Genomic DNA, 12,379 nt, shown 5'->3' on the forward strand with positions numbered 1-12,379 from the left:
GACGCCAAAGAGCGTCGATAGGAAGCGATTCGGTGACGACGCAGTTAGGACGCCTCGATGCCAGCGCGGCCAGCGTTCCTTCGCTGGCATCGAGGAGGCGCCCTAGATTTTAAGTTACGTGCTTTGCCTTTCACGTCGGGTTATCGTGTGGCGGCTCGTTGTCAGAGTAGTGCAGCTTCCACATGCCCCAACGGTGTTCATCCGCCGCCGACTGCCTCGAGTACGATAGCACCGACTAATAAAACTCCCGGGGTCCCTTGTGGATTCGCCTAAGACGACTCGAAGGCGAAAGCCATCGTCTGGAAGCACTGAGCACCTAGCGTGGTTTTGCACTGCCTCTGGGATCGGAGGCACTTCACCTGGTTTTGCATTGCCTGTGTGATCGGCCCACGATTGGCCAAGCTACGATGTCACGCGATGACGGCATCATGTGACGTTACTTCACTTGACGTCACGCCAGAATTTGTGACGTCATGATAACGTCACACATTTATGCTATCTGTGACGTCATGATGACGTCACCACGTGATGATTTTTTTTGCATTACTCTAGTTGTGCCCGACGCTGCGGGACGCCGACGCCGACGGTCAATTTTCGCGTTTGATGAGGCATTTAGGCTTTCGCCTTAAAAACTGCTGCAATAAGCCATGCACAAAGACAACGGCATCCACGGGCGAATGTCGCGCCTTGGTGGAGCGAGAGACACGCCAGCGGAACGTCTTAGCGCGTTCACGGCTCAACCTACGAACCTCTGCCTCCCGCGTTCCTGAAGCGCAGTGTGGGAGTTTATGCATGAGCACTGGCGCGCAGCTTACCCTATTACTGGGGAGCGCACACCTTGCCGTTTCTCTCCTCAAATGACGCTTTGAAGGAGTTCATATCAAGTACCAGTGTTTATTATGTGCTGGTTGATGCCATTTTAGCGCGGGATTCACCATACGCTGTTGTCCAGGTATGTGTTAACAACTTCAGCTACCACAAGGGTTAAATCATGATCATGGGCGTCGGTCGTCGGGATGGAAATGTGCCACTAAGAGTCGACGTGGATGCATCCACGGCAAACGGTGCTATAGCTGTCAAACACCAATAGACATTTGTGGGGTCTTAGCGATATAACCGCCGCCGCCCTCGGAACACACGGAGACAGTTCACACGGTCGGGCAACAAAACGCGTGTAGGTTTATTAAACACTTCTTTAAAACATATATGGCGAGCTCGCCGGCCGAATTAGTAAACACGTAACACGCTAACACGAATACTGGGAAACATATAACGCAACATTCACGACAATGTAAGGCATGCAATACAATATAACATAAGACATAGATAAGACATAAAATAAGACAACATAAACATAATACAATACAAATGCGGTGGCGGCGCCGCAGATGCACGACTCACCACGAGGGCCCGAGGGCAGCGAGCCGCGGTACCGTCCCCCGGACCCCGCGACCGTCGTCCATCCGCGCGCGCTGCCGCACCCCAAAAGAGATTCACTGCTGTTTCTATGCGCCGGCCTAAATTCGCGGCGGCGATGCCGGCGCCACCGCGCTAAACTCGGATTACAGACAGCGCATCCCTGGCCTTGGACGAAGGTCTCCGCTTACGCACAAAGCACGTGCGTGCAAACACAGCGGCCGCGCCCAAGTAACGGCAGGCGCCTTTACAGAGGTGATATAGCACCCCCACACATTCTGCATACTCTCACATACATCAATTTCCAACAATAATCTACTCCTGTGAATACACATTTCCCTTTCGTGTTATACCGATTCCTATGACGGAAAGATAAGCCACGTTTTTTTTTTTTGGGCGAGTCTGTCTGCCTATTCATTACCCTTCAACAGCACTTCAGCGTGAGTACACTAGCGCTTCTGTAATTCTTCCGCACATGTCAGCAAACGCGGCAAACACATAAATTTCGTTGCGAACATGGCAGACGCACGAGGCCATGCTCCCAAGACTTCCTCTACTCTGTGATGTCCGTCGTCTAATTGTCTGAAAGCACTGGACAATTATGTTCGCATTTACTAAATTCCCAGTCGTCCTGATAAAGTAAAGTAAAAGAAGGGAAACCTAGGCACACGGTTGTTCTTAGTCAAAATCAGGTAAGTGCAATGGAGAGTACATGTATATGGCAGATTACTCGTTGTATATGAAGGCTCCAAATAATAATGTGAGAGAATAGGTTGTGAAATCACAACTTTCTGCAAATGGATTGAAACCCACAGCTTCGTATTTTACATACGATGATCTCACTAACTTAGATAACACAGCTTACTTTTCTTGGTATTGCTTTAAGGGATATTGTATGTGCAATAGATATGAGACTTGGCGGGTTAGGCAGCACCTCGAGCCTTAGCCGTAGAGGTTGATATATAACATATTTAGTACTGCTTGAGTACCTATACTATACATGAACTTGAGACAATGATGCGGACAAGTCAACCCCGTATGCAGCGTAAAAGCGTCAAACGTACTTGAACCAGTGGCGTAGCCAGAGGGTAGTACACCGAACCCCCCCCCCCCCCACTTCCCAGATATTATTTGTTTTGCCATGGCATACAGAGCACAAAATGACGCTCCACCACATCTCCCTGCCCGGCCCCCACTTCAGATCAAGGTGGTGCCCCACCGAAAAGAATTTCTGCCTACGCCCCTGACTTGAACTATAAGACCACCTTTCTGTCGAGAACGTCAAGATTTAGGTATCTGAAATAATCGTCAATGCCTTTGTACGAAAACAAAGAGTTCAATTTTGTGTCACAATTATAAGACGCCTACAAAAACTTAAACGAAACAATTCAAGAAACTACATGTTATCATTATTCCCTGATTTTATGGTTTTGAATGTTTCGTATGGCAGTGACGTCAAAGGTATTCGAAGCCTTGTCCTGCCCACGCTTATATTAATTAAGAGTATTTAGAGTCATAATTAGACATGAAATACGAGCGTGATTCACCGAGTGGCCCGGAGGACTAAGGTATAAAATTTTGCTTGATTGTTACATTTCTAATGCGAAGTATTTCTTCGCTAACCCCAGGCACTCTGAGCGTTTCTATCTATCTATCTATCTATCTATCTATCTATCTATCTATCTATCTATCTATCTATCTATCTATCTATCTATCTATCTATCTATCTATCTATCTATCTATCTATCTATCTATCTATCTATCTATCTATCTATCTATCTATCTATCTATCTATCTAGCCAACTACGTCTGGGTGTTCTCGTTATCGCCTCCTCAAGTTAGTGTAGACCAAAATTGGCATGGGAAGGTAAGAGCGTTTGACGAATGTGACTGTCTGGTCACGACACGAATAACGTGAAAATCCTGTCGCGTACGTCGTCAAACCCTTTCCTCCAGACACGTGTGGCACATGCCCGTATACTACGGGCCGTGGTATACGGGTATGCGCCACAGGTGATTGACAGTTTATATCAAGCAGCAAGTCCATACTGCAACAACTGTGGCTCCATCGAAACTGTGGAACATATGTTATTTGAATGTCGAGCGTGGGCCGATAAGCGTGAGCTCTTTGAACATTGCATGCATTCGATAAACCAAATACCTTTATCATTTGACTGTGCCTTGGGCCCTATAGCCGGCCTCACAAAACAGAGGCGTGCGATGAAACTTCTATTCGCATATTTAGAAAGCATCGATCAGCTCGACAAACATTATTTGCACCTTGAAACCACGCAATGAGAGACTCTATCAGCGCACGTCTCCGGCCAAGAGACAAGAACTGTCTGTTATTTATTTATTTTTTATTATATTTTAACATTTGATATTATTTTTTTTCTCTCTCTCTCTTTTCCTCTCTTTCAGTCTCCGATCCGCTTCCCCACGCAGAGTAGCAAGTCAACGATTTGCATACGTCGGCTAAATTCTCTGCTTTTCAATAAAGAGTTCTCTCTCTCTCATATATATATATATATATATATATATATATATATATATATATATATATATATATATATATATATATATATATATATATATATATACCCGGGAACGACATCAACAGAAATTGGTAATTTAAATGCGACAGCGTTAAGGAAAACCGACACCGGCAGTGTTGACCTGTACAGTGCGATGTATAAAAATTAGGGTCCCAGCAGGAATCGGACCCAAGCATTCTGCGTGGCAATCAAGTATTCTACCATAGAGCCAGGTCAGCAGTAGAGACTGATTTGGATAAAGACGCTATGCAGGCGTAATGTAGGTGCACCGTGAATTGTGCCCAGGTAGCACAAAAGAGATAAAATCCGTCTTATTAGGGGATATATCGTCTAAACTGACTCCAGGCTAAACAGAAGAAGTCAACTTGAGGACGAATTCTATCCAGACGGAATATCCTGCTGTAAGACAGACTTTTGAAAACCTTTACAAGCGTCTTCTTCTTTATCATTTGTGTTGTTCACAAATATATTTCCTTAGCCGTCTGCAATACGGATAGAAGAAGCCACCTTAAGTAAGAACATAAGGTGAATCTGAAATCCCGCTTGAAGTTGGATTTTGGAAGACCGTTCTTTTTGCGCGATATCGTTGTCAAATTGTGGCGGGAAATTTTGGCGGGAGATACCTCCTTTTTTTTTTACTTCTGGTGAAAAAAGCGCGCGAAAAGGCAGCCCCCAGTAGTTGGCGCGCACAGAGGAGCACTTCTGTCAGTCACGTTCCTGCGTTGATGTATCATGAAGACAGCTAGAAAGAAAAAGTGTTATGCTGACCTTTCAGACCGCCAGAAGCGCCGGAGAGTCAATGAAATGTTGTCAACTTCTGCAGGTATCGATGCCGACGATACCACCCAGGATGTCTCAAGGTATGTTGAAGTTAAGAGATTGTGCACATATGAGTAGTCGGAGGACAGTTGCTGCGAAAGTGACTTCGCCTGCACTGATGACGAAAGCGGAAGACGTACTGCTATCGCCGAATTACCAAATGAGCAGAATCAATTGGATAATGTAAACTTGTTTGTCTTGACCAGTGAACATACAAACGCGCATAGGATAAGCAATATTTGCTCAAGAGAAAATACGGACCGAAACAACTCTCCGCTGAGAGCTGAGATAGAAAATTCCAGTTCTTTGTCCGATGACACGTCCTACGCAGAAAGCCAAGCAGGAGCTCATATTGGGCGTAACTGTGTGGAGTTTCAAGCATGGCTTGAAGCATGGGTCACAACTCACCGCATTCCTCACGTCGCAGTTTCTCAGCTTCTACGAAAACTTAACAGCACATTCGACACGGATCTGCCAATCGATGCCAGGACGTTGTTGGGCACTCCCAGATTCACTTCGACGCGATCCATTCCTCCTATGCGCATTTTTCTTTGGAGAAACATTTGGAGCGTGTGATCCTAAACTCAAATGAAGCAGTTCAGTCGACAACACTGCATCTATTTTTCTACATAGACGGTGTAAGATTGAGAAACAGCACCGTTGACCAATTTTGGCCGATTATTGGAAGATGTGAGGAGCTCAGTCCTCAATTAATGTTCGTAATTGGTTGTTATCAAGGCAAAGGAGAGCCGCATTCGGTGGACGATTTCTTATTCGAGTTCGTAGAGGAGCTCAGCTTGCTTTTACAAAGGGGCATCACTGTGCAAGGTAGCCATTATGATGTCTCCTGCAAAGCTTTCATTGTGATGCTCCTGCGAGGGCATTTCTCTTGGGTACAAAGTACCATGGCGGTTACTACGGCTGCACCAAATGCAAACAGAAAGGTAATTATTGCAGAGGCAAAGTAGTGTTTCCAGAAACAAATGCTCCCCTCCGTTCGGACTTGGACTTCGCTGAGAAGTCATGTCCAGAGCACCACGTCAGCAACACGCCATTATCAGCCCTGCCTTGTGGCCTCGTAGGATTTCCGTACGAATACATGCACTTGGTCTGCTTAGGAGTACAAAAGAAACTAATTCAGCTATGGAAAGGCGAAAGGCGGTCGACCTTCAGGCTTCGCCATGACCAAATATCGGAACTTTCAACAAAGCTAACATCAGTTGCTCGTACGTGTGCCGCGAGTTCGCACGCAGACCACAGTCACTCCAAGATCTTGGCGCTTGGAAGGCGACCGAGTACCGCCAGTTTCTTCTCCGGCACTTCTGCAAGGCTACCTAGACAGAAAAAGGTACGAACACTTTTTGGTGCTTCATGTCGCCATCACCATTCTCGCGCATCCACAGCTGTGCTCCGAACTAAATGAATATGCACGAAGGCTGCTGACATTTTTTGTTCATACTTCCATCGACATCTACGGCATTGAGAATGTCACGTACAACGTACACGGCCTTGTGCACCTGGCTGATGACGTCCGTTTGTTTGGCCCTCTAGACGCTTTCAGTGCATTTGCAGCTGAGAGCTTTATGGGAAAGTTGAAGGCTCTTGTTCGCCCGGGTAGGCTGCAGCAGCTGCACAGGCGCCTGTACGAAGCAAGACAAGCTGCAGACGACAATGCCTCGTGTCCTGTCACCCCACAGCAAAATCAGCGCTTGCGCTCAGAGCATAGGGGAGTTTGCCTGCCCGAAAACTGTTTTGGACCGCAGTACTGCGTGGCACGTGTGAATGGTACGTTTCTGAAAGCAGATATTGCCAACAGTTGCTGTCTGCTCAAAGATGGCAATGTCATCGTAGCAGAAAGCTTTGCAACAGTGAGAACATGCCAGTAGTGGTCGGCCGCAGCTATGCACGAAGAAAACCACTATATAACTGTCCAATATCTGCTCATTATTTCTAGATGTTCAGAAAGTTTCAGTGCTGTCGCAGAACCTTCGCTCATGGAAGTTGGACGACATAAAAACGAAATGTTTTCGAGTCCCTACTGGTCATGATGAATTTGCGGTCTTTCCCCTTATTCATGCCGCTGTGATGTAATGCGGCAGTGCTAACAATAACGATGGGGCACACCTCGACAACAATCAGTCCGCAATTAAGTAACTAAAATGAACAAGTTGCCTGGCAGTCTGCGATGATGATCGATGTGAAATGCAAGACAAAAGTTATGCGTTTACAAAGGTTTTAGGTCACTTCAAGATTTTTGAATTCCCGTGACTGGCTAATCTCGTTTATGCACACTTTCATTAGTGGAACTTTGTGGGACAAACAACAATAAGGTTGTGTCAACAGTTACTGTTTGTGGTGAATCAGCAGCGATCGACCTGTGGCAATCATCATTTTTGTTTTCTACGTACGTCTTCAAGATCTTCTCATGCTCGATGTTTATTTGTTTGCAAAGGATCATGGTTGCGCCAGCGTGCCCAAGGTAAGCAAAATTTTTTTCATCAGTACACGGGGCCAGATATATATATATATATATATATATATATATATATATATATATATATATATATATATATATATATATATATATATAAAGTGTGTGTGTATGTGAGGAGCTTTTTTTCCAAAATGGGCCAAATGCAAAACCGAAACTAGCTAAATAAGGCTGTGTTGGCACATAGATACTTTCAACTTTCCTCTACAACAGTTATAACAAATTACTACTTATTATTAATAATTTATTAGGAATGCTTTTAAAGGAAAGTTTAAAGTATGTATGGTTCAATAGAGCCTTGAGCTAGTTTCAGTTTTAGATCTGGCACACTTAAAAAAAGAAAGCCTCCTCATATATAAATAGTGAGAGTGTGTCAACCAAAATTGTGCATCTCTTTCCGCGTGGTGCGTGCAAGTCTGTACCATTTATTTCATTATGAACCAACTTCCTCAAACGGCAGCTTTTGCGTACACGGGAGAAAAAAAAAAGAAAAAGGTGCAGCAGCGTTTCTTCTGAGATAAAACCGCTATGTTAAATAAAAAAAAACATTTCAATTCTCTTTTATCCCAACGATAACTAGTACCCCTGTGAAGTTTCAAATAATTCATTTAAGTTCGAAGCATATATACCAGGCCTAAAGCCCGTGCATATATGTTCACCATGCGGAGTCATATTCGATCACCAGTTTAGGGTCACTGGGAAAATGCGGCCACATGACGCCTAAACACAATGTGGTACGAGTAGTCTCCGTACCACCACTCAGGCGCACAGGAACTCTCTAGTGCACTTCAGTATGAAACGTTTACCACCAACAAAGGTGACATACGAGAGCCACGGTTGCTGGATCCAGCGGCCGTGCCTGAGTAGCTTGCAGCGCTGTAATTTCTGCAGCGGTCGGCTGACAAAACTCCACCGCTGCCGCTTGTATTGAGAGCTCTGTTTTTTTGTGTCGATGACGGCACTGCGTAGTTGCATCGCGGTGAGTATTTGAAATCGTATTTCTCCGCTGCAATGTTCCCTTGTCCAAGTCGGCTGTTGTATTTGTGGAGGATGTTTCCATGAATCGGCAGGCTTTCTTCGTCTTCTCACTCGCGTGGGTAGTCGCCGCTAAACTTTCCTGCGTCCTCGTCAAGCCGCTTAGATTTTGGCGGGATATTCCGCGATTACAGGCAATCCATTTTGAAGCGATGCACCGGCATTTCGTTTTATTTGCGTGTTTGCTTTTTCTCACTGTAACTTTTAATGTTTTTATGTAAAGATCTCTTGAAATTGCCATGGATAAAAACGCCCGCATTGTTAGTTTGTGTCTCGTGTTTCTGCGCCGTTTTTAACCATGAACCCACACCAACTTGCCCAACTATCACTGGTACTGAAATTGCCATGTTGTAACGTTCCTGTCGCAGCTCTGTGTTTCTCTCACCACGCGGCAGCTTTTACTGTTATTCTAGTACATTGTGCTGAAGTTGAGCAGCTTGTTGGTGTGGGCGTTATTTGACATGTCAACTTGCTGAGACGAGTGATTTGCTTGTGTAGACTAATTGAGTAAGTGCTAGCGCTAGCTAACATGCTGAGCTTGTTGGTGCCTTGAGCCGTTTTAGCGGCGATTGTAATATAGCCATGGGCGTGAGCACGGGGGGGGGGGGGGGGGGGTCGCAAAACTAGCCCCGTACATTGACATGATAGTGAGGGGGCGCCGTCACGAACCTTCGCCCCCCCCCCCCCTGAAGGGGAACCCTGCGCACGCTTATGAATATAGCTCCGCGTTTTCTTAATAATCCAAAAATAATCCGCCGTCAAACCCCCGCCGGTAAAGTTTTGGCCTATTCAGATTTATTCAATAAACTCCTATTTTCGAAATGGCATTTTCAAAGCTGAGAATTGCCAATCTTTTGAAAGGAGCACACCTCTATCAGTGGCAGTAACCTCGTAAAGTATGCTTGTGTCTATTACAACAAGTTTTGTATTTGTGCTTGTGTGTATACGTGTTTTTGCGATCAAGCCTTCCATACATCTAAAATACACTTTCTGGGTTCACACAAAATCGTGGTCGCATCTCATATCATATAAGATTTCCGAGTATTTAGAATAATGATAAATAAAAAAATAGGCTGTGAACATGCTGCTGCCATTTTGTGGTCACATCTCATTTCATATAAGATTTCTGAGTATTGAGAATAATAATAAATAAAAAATAGGCCGTGGACATGCTGCTGCCGTTAGCAACAACATATTCTTGTAAGAAGGCATTCTCAACTTTAGCTAATCTGAGAAGTACGTGGAGGAATCGACTGAATCACTGCAGCTGACATGCGGCTTACCATGAGTGTGACTGAGCCTCTCATAGCTTTGTTGGCACAAGAAAAACGAGTTCAGCCTCATTTCAAAGAACAAGTTTATATATATCTGTTTTTGAATTTCTTGCACGTGAATGTGGCATGAACAGAAAGAAAAATGATTGCATGAAAATGTGAATGGGGGAAGGGGGAGTTCCTTGGTGCTTGGCAGGGCTCCCTGAGACCAACATGCTTGAGAGAACCCGTAGTATACATCATGAACAATCTGTACTCAGCGTAACTTGAAAAATATTTGTGCTACGTCTACTCTTCTAGTCAACGAAGGTTTGACATTTGTTGGCATTTTTGAATAGTATGTTTGCATGCATCATAAAAATTTTATAGGAACCACGTTATCAACCGTCATGTAACAACAGGTTGCAGAGAATTCACAGATTGAAATGCGATAGCTTGAGTGGTGTAAACATGAAGCATTGATGCTGGTGGAAGAAAGGTGCAGTTTTGTGCTGTACAGTAAAGGTACGAGTATTTTTATGGTAGAATTACTATTTAATTGCCATCATCAATGAGCCAGTACCTGTCATATTCATGATGTTAGCAGCACACTTATTATATTTCCTCACCACACATTGCTTTAAACATATTTAAGTGCTCTGTAGAACTGTTTTCCACGTTGGACAGGACTAATTCTTTACCAAATGTGCTAAGACCTTCTTGCTATACCACAATGCAACACCTTCAGTGAACAGACATGGATGTCACAGCGTGTACTGGCAGCTAGGCACTTCCACTATTTGCGTTTCATTGTTCAGCTGCATCAACGTCTGTGGTGAATGCCTGAGCTGCCGGCCTTGCTCTGTGGGGCGACATCTGCAGCAGTTGCAGGCTCTGACATGGTGTGCCCATGAGCATGTGCAGCCTAGTAGGCATGCCAACCTTCTTAGCACATTTTGTATGGTGAATGTGTTGCGTTGCAATGGTTGAATTAGAATGCCGATTGGTACGGGTTAAGGCATCCCCTGTAGTTATAAGCGTGCGCAGGGTTCCCTCTTTGGGGGGGTTTGTTGCAGTGCCTTCCTCCCAATCACGTCAATATATAGGGCTGACTTTGCATCACCCTGTCGCCCCCCTCCTCCTTCCGTATGTGTCAATGTATAGGGCTGGCCCCCTCTCCCCCATGCCCGCCCCTCCCCCTGTGCACCCACCTATGCTTGTAGTGGCTTTTCAAAATAAATAAGCAGTCTCACATGCCTTTGCCATGCTGAAAGCTTGTTTTTTTTTGTTTTTTTGCTATTGCAGTGATATAACTGCATTTCTTGCTCAACCAGTATGAGTGCATTTGCGTTGAGAGCCACCACTTCTAAAGCAGCTGCAAGAAACGCCTCTGCTAAACATGGCAAGTAATAATGTACTGCAGAAAAATTGCTATAATGATTACTAAATTGCTGGACATTGGGCTGATGTTCACCTTGTGTTGTAGTGCAAAGCTCAGTCATAGGGTGCAATCTCTGCAATGGCTGGTAAACTGCATTAAAGGTAAAATGCATAAAAGTCGCGCTTGTAATATATAAGCTATATCCCATTTGATATAGCATGGTGTTACAGGCTAGGACCTATGAAATTAAGTAGTGTGCGGGAAAAAACAAACAAGATAGTCCACACATGTCATCGCTGAGCGGTACAAGGCATGCATTCAGGGAATGCGGGCCATGACAGCTATGTCATGCCTCAAGATCGCTATGAATCTTGCCAAAGCGTGAAGCTTAAAAGCTGACCAGTGCTGGGGATCCCCAGCCCCTCATTTCAGTCGCACACAGCCTGCTCAAAAGCATGAGCCATTGTTTGCAGTGTTGTGAAGCCAGTGCACCACCCAGGCAGAAGGTAGCTGAGAAACCTTATGTGCACTAGCTTTCGCACAATTTGAAAAAGTTGTATTCTCAGTGCCAAACAGGCTATTTAAGTTCTGCAAAATGACTGACCCGGAGGCAAAGATGCTGCAGGTCGGTTAGCACAAAGCACAGGCATTCCTTTGCTGACAGCACAGAAGGGATGGTTTAGGAAATTCCTATAAAGTGTGAGAAAGTGTATGTTGGCCATACTGGGAGTACTGAGAGATGCATTAAGGGTAAGCTAAGAGAACATTCAAACAATTGAACTAATGTGCGTGATGGAAAGGATTTTGAACGTTTTTTAACTAGTCATTGTATAACTTGCCAAGATTGCAATCCCGACTTATGTTTAAGTAAAGCAAAACATGGATCAGCCATGAAATTATTGAAGCAGAATGCACTACCTTTATGGGGGAGGGTTGTGTAAGCGTGGATTTCCTATGACTTACTGATAATGAGATGGCATATCTATGCATGTGCAGTGGATGTCGTCTGTGTCAGACAGTATAAATATACTGGCAATTTTCCAGTATAGGTTGTTGAAAGTTCAGCACTCGTCATCGTCGTTTGTGTTCCTTCCGTCAGTTGTCTGTTATCGTTTGTTAGCTCTCATTATTATTATGCCGAACAAAGAAAGCGAACCCTTAAATTTACACTTTCCTTCCGTCAGTTGTATATTTGTGCACTGTGTAGTGTGTCAGAATTATGTACCAACAAGCCCAACTTGCCAACTACATGGGCCCTGGTTTGAATTCTCAACATGGCAGACTCTCTCTTAGTGTTCATAAAAATTAATGAGTGCTTTTTTCTTTTGGTTGCTTGCATTACAGTCAGCTTACCAATATCACTCTAAATGTAAATGATGAATTAGTACGTTAGGAAAAAAATTTGTTAGCACTCTAAAGTGTCAGAGTT

At 44.5% G+C, this 12,379-nt stretch overlaps 1 protein-coding gene across 1 annotated transcript in view; it reads left to right on the top strand.

Moving 5' to 3' along the window:
- The window catches only part of LOC119393687 (cytochrome P450 4V2), a 174,188-nt gene that overhangs the window by 91,130 nt on the left and 70,679 nt on the right, over nt 1-12,379 (top strand). The gene's annotated exons all lie outside the window — the stretch shown is intronic.

This window comes from Rhipicephalus sanguineus, chromosome 1 (assembly GCF_013339695.2).
Source record: "Rhipicephalus sanguineus isolate Rsan-2018 chromosome 1, BIME_Rsan_1.4, whole genome shotgun sequence".
Classification (NCBI taxonomy): domain Eukaryota; kingdom Metazoa; phylum Arthropoda; class Arachnida; order Ixodida; family Ixodidae; genus Rhipicephalus; species Rhipicephalus sanguineus.